At 43.9% G+C, this 16943-nt stretch overlaps 1 non-coding gene across 1 annotated transcript; it reads right to left on the reverse strand.

Moving 5' to 3' along the window:
• Positions 1 to 16011: 16011 nt before the first annotated feature.
• Positions 16012 to 16114, reverse strand: LOC119263941. The gene has a single exon (XR_005130655.1). It is a non-coding gene; the product is annotated as a U6 spliceosomal RNA (small nuclear RNA).
• Positions 16115 to 16943: the final 829 nt, after the last annotated feature.

Raw genomic sequence — 16943 nt, forward strand, 5'->3', positions numbered from 1 at the left:
ACCATAGCAGCTAGGGTGCAGGAAAAAAACGATTCTTAGATGCATCGCGATGCGGACATGAACGATTCTGAATCGATTCACAAATGTTAAAAATCAATCTACATTTTAATTTATAATGTAAATGTTGACGGGACGCAAAGGGCGGAATTTGGAAATGGGTAAGTGCAGCAGCCAGATAGTCTGTGGCAGCACATAAGAAAAACACAACTGGATGAGCAAGAAATCCCTCTACATTAAAAGCCAGGTTAGGTCAGGAGTCACAACCTAAATGTTTAGAAGATCCATTTTGTCCTTTCAACAAAAATCAAACCACCTTGGCAGCCACAACATTAAATGTCCAGTATATCTCAATGTGTGCTGATGTCCTAGTATAGGCTAAAATATGAAACGCAGACCTAATTTTAAGCTTTAGCTCAGCTATAGTGGCTTTACTCCAATCTCCGCCAGAAAACTTTTCCTCAGAAGTAGAGCAGCTTATTGTAAAATGTCTTTCATTGTTCGACTGATTTACGAGGCTGAAATCATTTCTTATTCTTCAGATACTTTTTCGAATTTTTCCGTACCACCTTAAATTCTGACTGAGGCACCGAATGTAAATATGGCACCATTTAAGGTGGAACGGGAAAATTCAAAAAGAAGTTTCATCTTTGCTACTTTTTGGTGTTTGAAAGTCTCTCGTTGCAGATTTAACATTCCAGGAAACAAACTGCACTTCCTATAAATGCGAATAAGTTAATTAGTCTCCAAATGTTCATCTTAAATATATTTGCCTTTTCGTTTGGTACAAGCGATGCACGCCAGGTCACTGAGAACCAGGGCTTTCGTGCTATATTGTACACGCCCCATCTCGCAGATATTCTGTTGACGCAGTGACAACCCCAACTCTACAACGAGATCAAAACCAAAGTTATAAAATCACTAAAGAAAACGGGCAGGACAGCTGTCACATGTGATGTGTGGACATCCATTATCACCGGATCTTATTTTACCCTATTTCACACATCTTATCGTAGATGAGTAGCAGCAGCATCTAATGTGCTCCAAACAAAAGCAGTGAATGAGAGCATTCCAGTTCACTTACCACATCACTTCCATTTGGTTCATTAATAAAATATATTGGAAGTAGATTAATTATAGATCATTACAAATACATCACTTTAAAAAGTACCAAATTGTCACACAGTGAGAAAAAGATTCTGTATAGAAAAAAAGATGCACCCATAATCTTTTCATAATCACATTGCAGCCCTCTGAATTGTAATTGAATTGGATTGTAAGGTGCCAAGAGATTCCCATTTCTAATAGCAACTGTCTAGCAACACATTAGCAACTGCTTAGCATACCACAGCAAGTGTCTAGAAACACCTTAGCAACCATCTGGGATACCAAAGAAACTGCATAGCAAAACTTTGGCAATTGCCTGTAATATCATAGCAACTGTCTAGCAACTCCTTAGCAACTGCTTGGTATACAATAACTACTACATAGCAAAGCCTACGCAACTGCTTGTGATATCATAGCAGCTGTCCAGCAACACCTTAACAACTGCCTGGGATACCATAGCGACTACATAGCACCATCTTAGCAACCACTTGGGATACCAGAGAAAAGTGCATAGCATAGCAACTGCATAGCAACACCTTAACAACCACCAGGGATACCAGAGAAAAGGCCTCGCAACACATTAGCAACCACCAAAGTTTAACCTTTTAGGGGAAAATAAATAAATAAATAATGTGCCAGAAATTTTGCAGAGGTCAAAAATGTTCAATACGTTTTAATTCTACAAATAAACAGTTCCATTATTCTGAAGTGTGTTCTCTGTAGTGAATGTGTTACCTTAATTTTTTGCCTTATTATTTAATATATGCATACAACTGTAGCTCATAGCGCCTGAATTGATACACAAGGTAAGGAGTATGTTCCAAACTTTTGATGCTCAGTGTAATTTGTTGAATTTTCACACTCAAACTGTTCAGCATTCACATCTGTGAGCAATCTGACCGAGGTACGCTTTTCAGGGTGGCTGCTCCTCAGAGCTCTTTATCAGCCATACTTCTGCAGCAGTGATGAGACAGCAAACTGACAGGCTAAAATCAGAGCAAGCCTCATCATTATCCATTGGTAAATAAGGTAAATATGGAGCGGTGGGAGAGAGAGAGAGAGAGAGAGAGAGAGAGAGAGAGTGTTTCCCCTTCTCTGGTGAGCAGCCACGCATGGCCAAGGTAATCACAGTTTCATTTCCAGCACGACCACGACGCCATGCTTTAATGATTTTAATCAAACTCATTCACACGCGCTCTCTCAATAAACAAATATGAATAGTCTGTTTTGACTCAGGGCCTTCTCTCCTCCTCCATCGCCCAGGCAACATCAGAGCCTGCGTGTCAGGAATTGACAAACGGCTGGTTTTGTGATCCCATTTTGTCTATTCAGGTAGCATTCAGTGTTACGTGAGAGAAAGGCAGTAAGGGGGGGAGAGAGAGAGAGAGAGAGAGAGAGAGAGAGAGAGAGAGAGAGAGAGAGAGCTAATTCATCATACAGAAGTAATCAGAAAGAAAATCCGTGGCATCTGACTGCAGTTTGAGGGCTGGGATTTGTTTTTTCATTTCCATCTTTCACCATCCTGATCATTTTGTTTCCATTCTCTGTATTGTTTTTCTCATTACGCATTCATGCGCATCACGTCTACAGCGCACCTGCACACGCATGAGTGTGTCCACAATGAGTTTATCAGAATCTGAATGTTTTTGGCCAAGAACATGCACAAAGGATTTATGCATGATAGACATCTTCAACTGTTTCTCTTGGCTATATATATATATATATATATATATATAAAACACGACCTTGAGGGTTCTATTGCTTTTATACAGCAGTTAAATAAACAAAGCAAGAAGTAAATTCAGCCATGAACATGGCATTAAATATATATTTTAATGGTAGCAATTCCTTCCGCCAAATGTTCCTCTGTTGCTACGTCAGAATAACGAGCTCCACTTATTCACTGCGCAGCTGGCAATTCGTTCTCCACTGAAACGATATGTTCTAAGTTGTATTTACTCCTCACGCCCCGTCTCGTCTTCAGGTTTTTTATTTCATTGTTCTGTTTTAAAAAATGAGGACATGAAAAGGTACAAGTACTTTTCACCTGGAAAAACTTATTTAAGGTGCACAGATGGACCTTAAACCCACTGTTGTACCTTTGCGGGAACATTTCCATTGTTTGTACATTGATGAACGGAGAATGTACCTGCACAGAATCTGTATTTCTAACAGTATAAAGTACATAGTGAATGGTAACACACGTCATGGCAGATGTCACATGCTGTCATGAGTTGTCATGACAGATTATGTTTAGTAATATAAGTATTCACTGTTACTAGTAGATGTTATAATGTTTGAGGTCATGAGAGCTTGTCACATGCTAATTTGTTGTTTATAGCCATCATATTGGAAATACTAGAAGCGTGAGACTGCCAGTGAAAATGCTTCTATTTACATTGCTTTCTAACTCAGTATAAGATCTTTCATTAAAAATGACATTATCAGTATTTTTGGTTTTGACATTTTGACATTTCTTTATTTTTGGTATGACCCCCTATTGCTTCTTTGGGCACTCGAGCTGGACTATACACGTTTATGCATAAGCTTCTGACAAGCTGATTAACTCCACCTGAGAGTTGTCTGAACATGAACTTCAGCCAGTTGCCTGTTGGCCTTTACATTGTGTGTAAATTACTTAAACAAAACATCTGGTTTTATATATATATATATATATATATATATATATATATATATATATATATATATATATCCATCCATCCATCCATCATCTTCCGCTTCTCCGGGGTTCGGGTCGCGGGGGCAGCATTCTGAGCAATGAAGCCCAGACCTCCCTTTCCCCAGCCACTTCCACTAGCTCCCTGGGAGGGATTCCGAGGCGCTCCCAGGCCAGCTGGGCGATATAGTCACGCCAGCGTGTCCTGGGTCTTCCCCGGGGTCTCCTCCCCGGTGGACTTGCCTGTGACACCTCCCAAGGGAGGCGTCCAGGAGGCATCCTAACAAGATGCCCGAACCACCTCAACTGGCTCCTCTCGACGTGAAGAAGCAGCGGCTCTACTCCGAGTCCCTCCCGGATGACCGAACTTCTCACCCTATCTCTAAGGGAGAGTCCAGACACCCTGCGGAGGAAACTCATTTCAGCCGCTTGTATTCGCGATCTCGTTCTTTCGGTCATTACCCAAAGCTCATGACCATAGGTGAGGGTGGGAACATAGATCGACCAGTAAATCGAGAGCCTTGCCTTATGGCTCAGCTCTTTCTTTACCACAACAGACCGGTAAAGAGCCCGCATCACTGCTGACCCAGCACCAATCCGCCTGTCAATCTCCCGCTCCCTTGTACCATCACTCGTGAACAAGACCCCAAGATACTTAAACTCCTCCACTTGAGGCAAGAGCTCATCCCCGACCCAGAGAGGGCTCTCCACCCTTTCCCGCGTGAGAACCATGGCCTCGGATTTGGAGGTACTGATCCTCATCCCGGCCGCTTCACACTCGGCTGCAAACCGATCCAGTGAAAGCTGAAGTTCACGGCCTGATGTCCCCAATAGGACCACATCATCTGCAAACAGCAGCGATGTGACCCTGAGGTCACCAAACCGGACACCCTCCATCCCCTGACTGCGCCTAGAAATTCTATCCATAAAAATTATGAATAGAATCGGTGACAAAGGGCAGCCCTGACGGAGTCCAACTCTCACTGGGAAAAAGTCTGACTTACTGCCGGCCATGCGAACCAAGCTCCTGCTTTGTTTGTACAGGGCCTGAATGGCTCGTAGCAAAGAGCCATGTACCCCATACTCCCGAAGCACCTCCCACAGAATACCCCGGGGAACACAGTCGAATGCCTTCTCCAAATCCACAAAGCACATGTGGACTGGTTGGGCAAACTCCCATGAACCCTCGAGAATCCTGGAGAGGGTAAAGAGTTGGTCCAGTGTTCCACGACCAGGGCGGAACCCGCACTGCTCCTCCTGAATCCGAGGTTCGACTATAAGCCGGACTCTCTTCTCCAGTACCCTTGCATAGACCTTACCAGGGAGGCTGAGGAGTGTGATTCCCCTGTAGTTGGAACACACCCTCCGGTCCCCCTTTTTAAAAAGAGGCACCACCACCCCAGTCTGCCAATCAAGTGGCACCACCCCCGATGTCCATGCAATGTTGAAAAGGCGTGTCAGCCAAGACAGCCCCACAACATCCAGAGCCTTGAGGAACTCGGGACGGATCTCATCCACCCCTGCAGCCCTGCCGCCAAGGAGCTTTTTAACTACCTTAGCGACTTCGGCCTCAGTAATGGACAAGCCTATTCCCGTGTCCCCAGACTCTGCCTCCTCACTGGAGAACATGTTGGTGGGATTGAGAAGGTCCTCAAAGTATTCCTTCCACCGCCCAATGACGTCTTCAGTCGAAGTCAGCAGCACACCATCTCCACTATATACAGTGCTAGTGGCACACTGCTTTCCCCTTCTGAGTCGCCTGACGGTTTGCCAGAATCTTTTCGGAGCCGACTTAAAGTCACTTTCCAAGGCCTCACCGAACTCTTCCCACACCCGGGTTTTTGCCTTGGCAACGACTGAAGCCGCAGATCGCTTGGCCTGTCGATACCTGCCAGCTGCCTCTGGTGTCCTACAGGCCAACCATGTCTGGTAGGACTCCTTCTTCAGCTTGACGGCATCTCTCACCTGGGGTGTCCACCACCGGGTTCGAGGATTACCGCCCCGACAGGCACCAACTACCTTGCGACCACAGCTACAGTCAGCCGCTTCAACAATGGAGGAGCGGAACATGGCCCATTCTGAGTCAATGTCCCCCACCTCCCCCGATATCTGGTCAAAGTTCTGACGGAGGTGTGAGTTGAAGATCAATCTGACAGGTTCTTCTGCCAGACGTTCCCAGCAAACCCTCACTATACGTTTGGGTTTGCCTGGTCTGACTGGCATCTTCCCCCACCACCTGATCCAACTCACCACCAGGTGGTGATCAGTTGACAGCTCAGCTCCTCTCTTTACCCGAGTGTCCAGTACACATGGCCGCAAGTCCGCTGACACGACTACAAAGTCAATCATTGAACTGCGGCCTAGGGTGTCCTGGTGCCATGTGCACTTATGGACATCCTTGTGTTCAAACATGGTGTTCGTTATGGACAAACTGTGGTTTGCACAGAAGTCCAAAAACTGAACACCACTCGGGTTCAGATCAGAGAGGCCATTCCTCCCAATCACACCCCTCCAGGTCTTACTGTCATTGCCCACATGAGCGTTGAAGTCCCCCAGTAGGACAATCGAGTCTCCAGGAGGAGCACTTTCAAGCACCCCTTCCAAGGACTCTATGAAGGCTGGGTATTCTGAACTGCTGTTCGGTGCATAAGCACAGACAACAGTCAGGACCCGTTCCCCAACCCGAAGGCGTAGGGAAGCTACCCTCTCGTCCACCGGGGAAAACCCCAACATACAGGCGCCGAGTCGAGGGGCTATGAGAAAGCCCACACCTGCCCGCCGCCTCTCACCATGGGCAACTCCAGAAAAGAAAAAAGTCCAGCCCCTCTCAAGGAGATTGGACCCAGAGCCCAAGCTGTGTGTTGAGGTGAGCCCGACTATATCTAGCCGGTATCTCTCGACCTCGCGCACCAACTCAGGCTCCTTCCCCGCCAGTGAGGTAACGTTCCAAGTTCCAAAAGCCAGTTTCAGCAACCGAGGATCAGAACGCCAAGGCCCACACCTTCGGACACTGCCCGATCCACAATGCACCGCACCCCTACTACTGCCCCTCCCATCGGTGGTGGGTCGATGGGAGGGATATATATATATATATATATATATATATATATATACACACACACCCATTGGCTGCTGCACATGAAGAGTGTAAAGTCACATTAAGAGTGCAAAGTGCCTGTGTGTGTGTGTGTGTGTGTGTGTGTGTGTGTGTGTGTGTGTGTGTGTGTGTGTGTGTGTGCGTGTTGGAGGAAGACAGAAAGAGAGATGGACAGATTGAGGTTAGAGGTCCTCCTGGGGAGGAACTGCAAGAGTGACACCGAATCCCTCCATCCTCTCCTCTCACTCTTCCCTTCATGCCTGAGAGAAAGAAAGAGAGAGAGAGAGTTAGGGTTAGGCGAATCTGAGATTGAGATCTGGACACTTCAAGGGATATTTTAGTTTGTATTTCATTGTACATTATCATTTGTTATACCATTACATCATAGAAATGAATAAACAAATAACCAGTTAAATCACAATGAAAAGATCAATTAGATCTACAACAAGCAGTGAACAGTAGTTATGTAAACAGGCAGGCAGAGCTGGTTTTATTCGGTTTTGTTGATATTTAGTAATAATAGGAAAGAAAGTTCAAGGCAAGTTGAAGGCATCACACTCAACTTGGTCCGAGAACAATCTCTGAATGAACCTTGCCCCGAGACCAGCAAGACCACATCAAAATGGTGTTGAGACCAAGACTGCACTTGAGAACTACAGCACTAGAGCGTTGATGTGATTCAAAAAGATTCATCCGATTTCAAAGTGCCATAGTTTTACAATTGTGAGGTGCCTATGAACCAATTACACACCAATTGAAAGGGGGGGTCACAGAGTTTCTTGGAAGATGGAAGATGGCTCCGTCATAGCTGGATTGGCTGTAAAGGAGCCCACGATTTGGCACGCAACTTCCGGCCCCCAAGATCACAAGATCTCATTTCGTGTGACTTTTTTTGTGGGGGTATCATTACGGAGTCTGTTTATCTGCCACTCCCAACAACACTGGATGTTATCTGAAAGCACTTTGAAAGAGCCATGAATACAGTGACACCCAGCATGCTCTATCGAGTATGGGATGAATTAGATTATCATGTTGACGTTGTCCGTACAGCTTCTGCAAGAAGTCATATTGAGCACTTGTAAAATTACATACAAATTTTATGCTCATTTAACCATTTAAAATTTACTGCATCGTCCTGTAATGATTTAGAAGAGAAATAAGTCATTTTGAACTCAGATTAATCTTTTTGAATCACTCTGTACTGTATATGTGTCACAGTTTAATGAATCACTTCCAAAGCTCTCCTATATCGGCCCATCATCTTTGCATACCATTAAATATCTGCTTGGGCTAATCAGTGCTTTACATCAGTACATAATAAAATAATTAGTTATATCAGGTGTGCTGTTGCTGCAATAGAACAAACATATGTGGAGCTGCAGTGAGGAGAGATGAACCTGCAACTGACAAAAACAGAAAATCTTGTTCTTACAGTTTTGGGTATTTTTTACAAGTCAAATGCATTTAATTCCCAGATACACATTTCAAACAACTTTTTGGCTGACTTTTTGCACAGTACTGTATGTGGGTGTAGGTGTTTATTTGAGAGGGAAGGCGAGAAAGTCAAGAACTAAGAACTTCAGTCATCTCATCTATATAGAGTATACAGTGGAAAAAATGCTCCTTCAGGGCCTCAGTGCACCATACTAGACCACAAAACAGCACACTGAGAACAAAAAATTAAATGGTAATAAAACATTCTGAAATTAAGAACTTTCTAAATGTATAATGGACTTTTTTATGCCAGTCTGAAATTGATGGTGCATAAGCTGAATTCCATTGCTGGCCAAGCAATAGCACTGCCCAACATAATAGCACTCTGAACCCATTCAGTGTAGACAAACTTTGTTATTTTTATGGGTCATTTTTAAGTTTAATCTTATACAGTCTAAAGGGTGTCCAATACATTCCGTTAATAATCTTAAATGTAATTAACCTATTGCGATTATCACTTGACATGCTCTTTGAACTACATAGGATGTTGGACCATTTTTCTGTAAGAGTAACTCCAAAATCAATCTCACATACAGTTTTCAGGGTACTGGTTGTGCTTTATTTCTGTTTACCCCTCTGAGTAATAAAGTGATGCTTCATGCCCCCTATTGTAATGGAAATTAACTTAAAAAGATACTGGACCATTTGTACTGGCCAGTTCATCATGGAATTTTCACACATTGTAAAGGCCAGTTGCCCTTCCTGGATCGGGGCCTTGTCGTTGGCAGAAGGGCTTGTGTGGTCTAAGGATCTTCAGAGCTAAGTCATCGGGAGCAATATTCTCCTGGTAGCATCTCCCAGGGCGAACAGGTCTGGAGTGAAGACCCAGACTAACACGATCCAAAGTTTCTCCATGCATATTGTGCACAAAAAATCGTGTACCCTGCCCAGGAAAGGGTCACCGGGACCTACCCCTTGAGCCAGGCCTGTGGGTAGTGTTCCACGGCGAGCGCCTGGTGGCCGGGCAGCCCACGTAATCCGGCTGGGCTGAGCCCAAAGAGGCAACGTGGGGAGTCCATGTGGGCCCACCAACTGCAAGGTCCAGCATGGGGGAGCGGTGCAGTGCCATATTGGCAGTGGGAGATTGCGGGGAGGCCCTAGGTGGCCTAGGCCCCTGCAGCAGAAACTAGCTCTTGGTACATGGAATGTAACCTCACTGGGGGGAGCCAGAACTTGTGCAGGAGGTTGAGCGGTACCAACTAGATATAGTTGGGCTCACCTCCACCCACAGTGTCGGCTCTGGAACCAAACTCCTGGACAGGGGTTGGTCTCTCTCCTACTCAGGGGTTGTACAGGGTGAGAGGCGCCGGGCAGGTGTGGGGATACTCACAAGTCCCCGGCTGGTGACCATGCAGTTGGAGTTTGTCCTGGTGGACGAGAGGGTCGCCTCAATGCGAATTAAAATCGCAGAGAGGAAAAGTGCTTATGCACCAAACAACAGGTCAGAGTATTCGGCCTTCTTGGAGCGAGTGGGCGGGGTTCTGGAAAGGGTCCCGCCTACAGACTCCATAGTCCTACTGGGAGATTTCAATGTTCACATTGGCAATGACTGGGAGACCTGGAGAGGCGTGATTGAGAAGAACAGCCTGCCCGATCTAAACCCGAATGGTGAATTGTTATTGGACTTCTGTGCCAGGCATGGATTGTCCATAACGAACACCAAGTTCGAACACAAGGATGTTCATAAGTGTACATGGTACCAGAGCTCCTTGGGTCAAAGGTCAATGATCAACTTTGTTGTCATTTCATCTGACCTGGGACCACATGTTCTGGACACTAGGGTGAAGAGAGGTGCTGAGCTGTCAACTGATCACCATCTGGTGGTGAGTTGGATCAGATGGCAGGGAAGACTGATGGCCAGATCCGGTAGGCCCAAGCGAATAGTGAGGATGTGCTGGGAACGACTTTCAGAGGCCCCTGTTCAGAATGATTTCAACTCCCACCTCCAGGAGAGCTTTTCTTACGTCCCGGAGGAGGTAGGGGACATGGAGTCTGAATGGACCCTGTTCAAAACCTCCATTGTGGAAGCTGCCAGGCGTAGCTGTGGCCAAAAGCTTGTGGATGCCTGTCGGGGCGGTAACCCAAGAACCTCCTGGTGGACACCAGTGGTGAGGGAGGCTGTCAAGCTGAAGAAAGAGGCCTTTAGGGACTGGTTGGACCGAAGGACTCCCGATTCAGCAGATAGGTACCGACAGGCAAAAAGGTGGCAGCTGCAATGGTGGCAGAAGCAAAATCCAGGGCATGGGAGGAGTTTGGTGAGGCCTTGGAAAAAGACTTTTGTTCGGCTTCAAAGAGGTTCTGGACAACTGTCCGGCGACTCAGGAGGGGTCGGTGTGGCTGCGCCCAAGCTGTATTTGGCAAGGGTGGAGAAACTCTGACTTCAAATGAGGATATTGTCAGTCGGTGGAAGGAGCACTTCGAGGAACTTCTTAATCTGGGAGTTGTGCCTCCCTCATGGGAGTCAGGGCCAGAGGCTTCTGGGGTGTCAAGTTCCATTTCCCTGGTGGAGGTCACTGAGGTAGTTGGTAAGCTCCTCCGTGGCAAGGCACCAGGGGTGGATGAGATTCGTCCAGAAAAGCTTAAGGCTCTGGATATTGTGGGGCTGTCATGGCTAACACGCCTCTGCAATATTGCATGGACCTCGGGAACAGTACCCTTGGACTGGCAGACTGGGGTGGTGGTCCCTATTTTTAAAAAGGGGGACCGGAGGGTGTGTACCAATTATCGGGGTATCACACTGCTCAGCCTCCCTGGGATAGTCTATGCAAAGGTGCTGGAAAGGAGACTCCAACCGATAGTTGAACCACAGATTGAGGATGAACAATGTGGATTCCGTCCCGGCCGTGGAACAATGGATCAGTTTTTCACCCACTCACAGATTGTTGAGGGGGCATGGGAGTTTGTCAACCCAGTCTACATGTGTTTTGTGGACTTGGAGAAGGCTTATGACCGTGTTCTTCGAGATATCTTGTGGGAGGTCCTCCGGGAGTATGGGGTGCCGGGGCTACTACTCCGGGCTATCCAATCTCTGTACTCCCGGAGTGAGAGCTGTGTCCATATACTTGGCATTAAGTCAGACACTTTCAGTTTAGCGTTGGACTCCGCCAGGGTTGTGCTCTGTCTCCACTCTCGTTCATGATATTCATGGACAGAGTGTCAGGGCGTAGCCAGGGTCAGGAGGGCATTATATGTGGAGGCCGGAGGGTGGCGTCTCTGCTATTTGCAGATATTGTTGATCTTTTGGCGGAATCACATGGATGCCTCCAGCGCTCGCTGGAGCGGTTTGCAGCTGAGTGTGAAGTGGTTGGTATGTAAGTGCCCTTACGGTCAGTGCATATGTTATATTTAGCCACTGCTATTGTTAGAGGTCAATTTTGTTGAGGCACTACTGGCTGAGTCTTCTCCTGCAATAGAGCTTGTAGTTTAAGGGTTCTACAAGCTTAATCACTCCTGGCTGATCCTTTTAGACTTTACATCAGTCAACTGTGACATGGATGTAAGCATAAATCCCACTCATGAAACACAGAAAATGCATATTTAGGAAAGGTGGTTATATAGGGGGCTCTTAAGTGGCACAAGTGTCTAAGCATTGGCCCCATCATCAGGAGACTGCTTGATGGAGAGAGCACAATGGAATCTCTGGGTGGGGGGATGGCACATCAGTCAGCACAATGCTAGTCAGTACAGGCGTCTGTTAGGTGACGTAACACCATCCAAGCACATTCAGCAGTTTGAAAAGAAGCGGTGGTGCTTCACAGGTCTCAAAGGAAGTCTGTGCTAGCCTTCACCATCCTACTGCTAGTGGTATCATAGGTTTGGGAGAGTCCCAAATAGTGGTTGGAATTGGATAATTGGATTTAGTATCTGTAGATTATTTATAGGGCATCGTACAAATAAAGTGTGACCTTTTTGTAAACATCTGTTGATTAACTTAAATGGAAAAGATTGTAATTCTACAAATGTTACAAGTGAAAAGAAGGTAATATATCCTCAGCAGAGAACACATTTCTGCACATTATAATGCACAATTTTATACTTACTATATGAATTTAACATATTGGGGGGAAATATAATGTGGCCTGTGAAAATGATATGATTTTTTTTTCGTTGTGGTTCTTTGTGGTTCTCTTAAACTCAGCAAATAAATATAAATTGTGCACTGAAATCTGTAGACAATATGTATAAAATCCAATTTTTCCATGAACATAAAAATACTATAAACATTTTGTAAGCAGTGCAAACGAAAGTAGTGTACACAACTAAGGAGCTTAACTGTGCAAATTACACAAAAAGAAAGTAAAAGAGAAAGAAATAGAATGTGTGTGTGTGTGTGTGTGGTTTGATGGTGGTTGTTGCCCCTCAGCTCTCCTCCAGGCCTCTCAGAGTGGGCGTATGGTCTGTCTGTAGGGTTTTGTCCTAAAGCTCAGTTTATGCACTTCAGCAACACAAACTCAGTCTCCATATTAACCCTGTCTGAGTCTGACTTACCAAATCTCTCTGAAGACAGAAAACTTGGAAATATATATTTATAATATCAGATTTTATATATAGAAGTATTCTTCATAATCTTAAATGTAGTTTGATGTAAAGGATTCTGTGAAAATGGTTGAAATTTGTTTCTAAGACCGTTATACGTCCTGAAATTGATGTCTTTTTGCACTCCAGTGTTTCTTCATAAACAAAAGATATTAATGAGGGTTTTTTGCTGCAGTAACAGGCTCTACTGTTCTTGGAAGGCTTAACAGTATATGCTCCACTTACTATATATACTATATATGTACACTTTGTAGTTCTACAATTACAGACTGCAGTCCATCTGTTTCTCTGTATTCTTTGTTAGCCCCCTTGTGCTGCAACAGCCCATTACATGTAACGTTTTCCTACCACCTAGTATTGTTAGTATAGTTGGTATACTCTTTATTGCAGTTAGCATACAGGTTCTGGTGTCGTCACACAAGAAGTGTGTTGATTGTTCAGTTACATGTTCATGGACTTCTCCACAATCCGATGGCATCTGCCTTCATCTGTTGTCTTTGTGGCATCGTCTGTATGTATATTCTTATTATAATGTTTACCTTTACTTATGTTTAGATATTTGTTGAGTTTATGCTGTTTTTATGTTATTTCACTTAGTTAAATATAGCATCTGTAAGCAAGCTTCTACCATGCACTGATAATGTTAGTCTAGCTATGCATTGTTACAGGGAGGCACTTATTCATGTAAATGTCAATGATTAGAACACTTTGAGATATATGTTTTATTTGTAGTTTCACATCTTCCACCGTCATTAAACCTGTGGACAACATATACTGTTTTCAGAGGCGTGATGTAAAGAAGATGCTGACACTTGCTGTTAGTGCTCTCAAGACAGAAAGACAGTATACCCCTTTTATCCTGTTCTTCAGTGGTCAGAACCTCCCATGGATCATCACAGAGCAGGTAATATTTGGGTGGTCGATTATTCTCAGCACTGCAGTAACGCTGATATGGAAGTGGTGGTGTATTAGTAGTCTCGCTGCTGTAAGAACAAAACCATGTATCTCTAGTTTTATGTTTTTGACAAAATTTGAAAATGCAGGTTACCCTTTGCATTATGTGTAATTGTCATGATGCACAGACCAAAAGAAAAAGTGAAAAATTACTTGGAAGGATATCTGGTTTCCTTCTCCTGTAAAGTTACCATTTTGGAGAAACCAGGTTTTCTTCTGACAACAGCGATTTTATATATGTATGTGAAACATAGGGGATCCTGGGGGGATCCTAACTGAACTCTTGGACCCCACAGAATGCCTCTATGTCAAAAATCTGGGGATACCTGAAAATAAACTCATTATGATGTAAAGGTCACCTTTCAGCTGCTTCAGCCACAAAACGGCAAGCCTCTTGGTCTGTCTTAGACCAAGGCACTGTAACAAATTGGTTCACCCAGTTGGTCTTTCATAGCCTAGCAACTGTAACTGTGCCTCTGGGAAGAAAAAAAACTTTACAATGTGCTGCAGCATATCTGTAAAGTGGAAAATCTGAGTTTGGTGTAAAAAGTGGCTGTTCCTCATTTCTCAGACTGAAGACAGAAGAGGAGATGAGTAAGATTTCAGCTAATGTGAGGATGAGGGAGAATTAACTAGAAAGCAGAAAAGGGCATTTTCAGAAGAAGAACTGTTAAACCAAACATATCTTTGCTATTGAAGACAGTCAACATGCCCCTAAAAGAGTATATTTTGCACATTGTCTGCAGGTGTGTTCACACTTTTGCCTGGCACTGTATGTCGCTGAAGTGGTGATGCAGTGGAAGTACAGTGTGAAATGTATCATGTCTCTGCTGTACTGAGTAAACACAGATGATCTTGATGTAAAATGTTGATGTAATGTAAAAAGTTACTATAAAAGAAGCTAAAGACTCTTCAACGGAATGACTCTATTCCTCTCAGTATACTGTCATAGACATGGAAAGTGAAGGAATCTGTCACTACCACAACACACACACACACACACACACACACACACACACACACACACACACACACACACACACCTGTGCTGACAACCACAGGTGTGAGCAAGTGACAGGAACAGAACATCGCTTGACAGACTCTTGGTGGGGGATAGTATGAGCCCACACTCATACATACATTTACACACCCATACACACATACATAATGCATATGCTCATGTTCAAACTTTTTGGGAAAGCTGATTTTTTTTCCAGTTCTGCACTGAGTGCAAAAAGTGCATTTTGATTTAAAAAGAGTCAGTAAAATGTTTATTGTAAAAAGAGTTTATTGAACATTAAATAGTAAGTTAGAAGATTGTAAAATACAGATTTTTGTTCTTTTAACTTACTATCAGAAGTCCAATTGAGTTTTTAAGGTTACTTTGGGCCACATTTGCAAAAGAAAATTTTAAATATGCATTTTTCTCTTAACTACATGCACTCTCAGAGAAAAGGGTACTAAATTGTCACAGGGCAGTATCCCTCTTGTCACTGGAGTAGAACCCTCAAGGGTACATCTCAGTACCTTTAGTCAGGGAACATAATTGTACCATAATCCTTTGAAATTACATTTGCAGGACTAAAGGATCCTCTGCATCTTGAAAGTGTTCTATCAGATTGATGGAGAATGTGCTGTATATGGTTCTGTATAGAACCTTTTTGAAAAGCATTTTATATAGCACCCAAAAAGTCTGTTGTAACAATGTCAAGCTAGTAATAATAGCCATAAACCATATTTGGGTACTATTACAATGTCAATCTTGTTAAAACAGGAGAATCATTTTTCATGCTATATAGCATGTATGTTTAAAATCCAAAAAACCTAATACTGTACATGTGAAAACATTTACAATATTATTAAGTGATACTTTTTTGATCCCACAACTGGGGAAATTCCACCTCCGCATTTAACCCATCTGTGAAGTGAAACACCACATACACACTAATGAACACACACACTAGGGGGCAGTGAGCACACTTCCCTGGAGTGGTGGGCAGCCCTATCCATGGTGCCCGCGGAGCAGTTGGGGGTTAGGTGTCTTGCTCAAGGACACCTCAGTCCTGTTGGCCTGTCGGCCCTGGCTATCAAACCGGCAACCTTCCGGTCACAGGGCCAGATCCCTAACCTCCAGCCCACGACTGCCCCAAAAAATATGGAGAGCTTCACGGATTTGCGTGTCATCCTTTCGCAGGGGCCATGCTAATCTTCCCTATATCGATCCAATTTTAGTATATGTGCTGCCGTAGCGATTTCTTAAGAATATTCTTAAGAAAATAGTCATTCTGGACTAAACACAGACATGTGACGCTTGTAAAAGACATAACATACATTTTACCCTGTAGAGGTTTTACATTAACTGTGTTTCCATCAACATTCTATACAAATTGCAAGTGATAAAATGAAAACTTTCCCATTGGAAACTAAAAAGTGATTCATCGATTTCACTGTCACTTCCTAATTATGTTGGTGACTTGTAAGGCCTTCAGTGCAGCGCATGAATTTGTAACAAGTGTGGAAGTTGGCTTGGCTAAATCTACTGAGATACCAAAGAAAAATGCAAATTTGATGAACTTCTTAATTGTGAGTCACAGCACAGGAGCATCAACAGAAATCCCTGAGGACTGACCCATCACGCCAGAAACCCTTCATTCTTCATTCAGTCCACAATGGATACACATGTGAAATGGTGTGCAGAGAGTTTACAGCTGCTGAAGAGTTGCTGCAGTGGGTTTGGAAAGTAATGATGAGGAGAACATTTATCTACTATTTTATTCACACATTCCACTACTTTTGTGATCCTGAAACTTTCGTAAGCACATTTCAACACCAAAGCAACTCAATACATCAGTGAAGCTATTTTCACAAGAGATACAACAGACCCATTTTCAAGGTTTACCAAAAGAAAAATGATGCAATTTTTTATTTCATTTTAAACCTCTAACTTATTGGCCTTGGCTCATTTTCTAAGAAGAACATATAAAAAAACACATTTTCATTGACTTCACACTGCACACCCCCACTGGTAGTAAAAGTGTGAAGGTGCCATGTCCCTTCTTTCTGTCTATCTCCTATATTGCC

Source organism: Pygocentrus nattereri, chromosome 8 (genome assembly GCF_015220715.1).
Source record: "Pygocentrus nattereri isolate fPygNat1 chromosome 8, fPygNat1.pri, whole genome shotgun sequence".
NCBI lineage: Eukaryota > Metazoa > Chordata > Actinopteri > Characiformes > Serrasalmidae > Pygocentrus > Pygocentrus nattereri.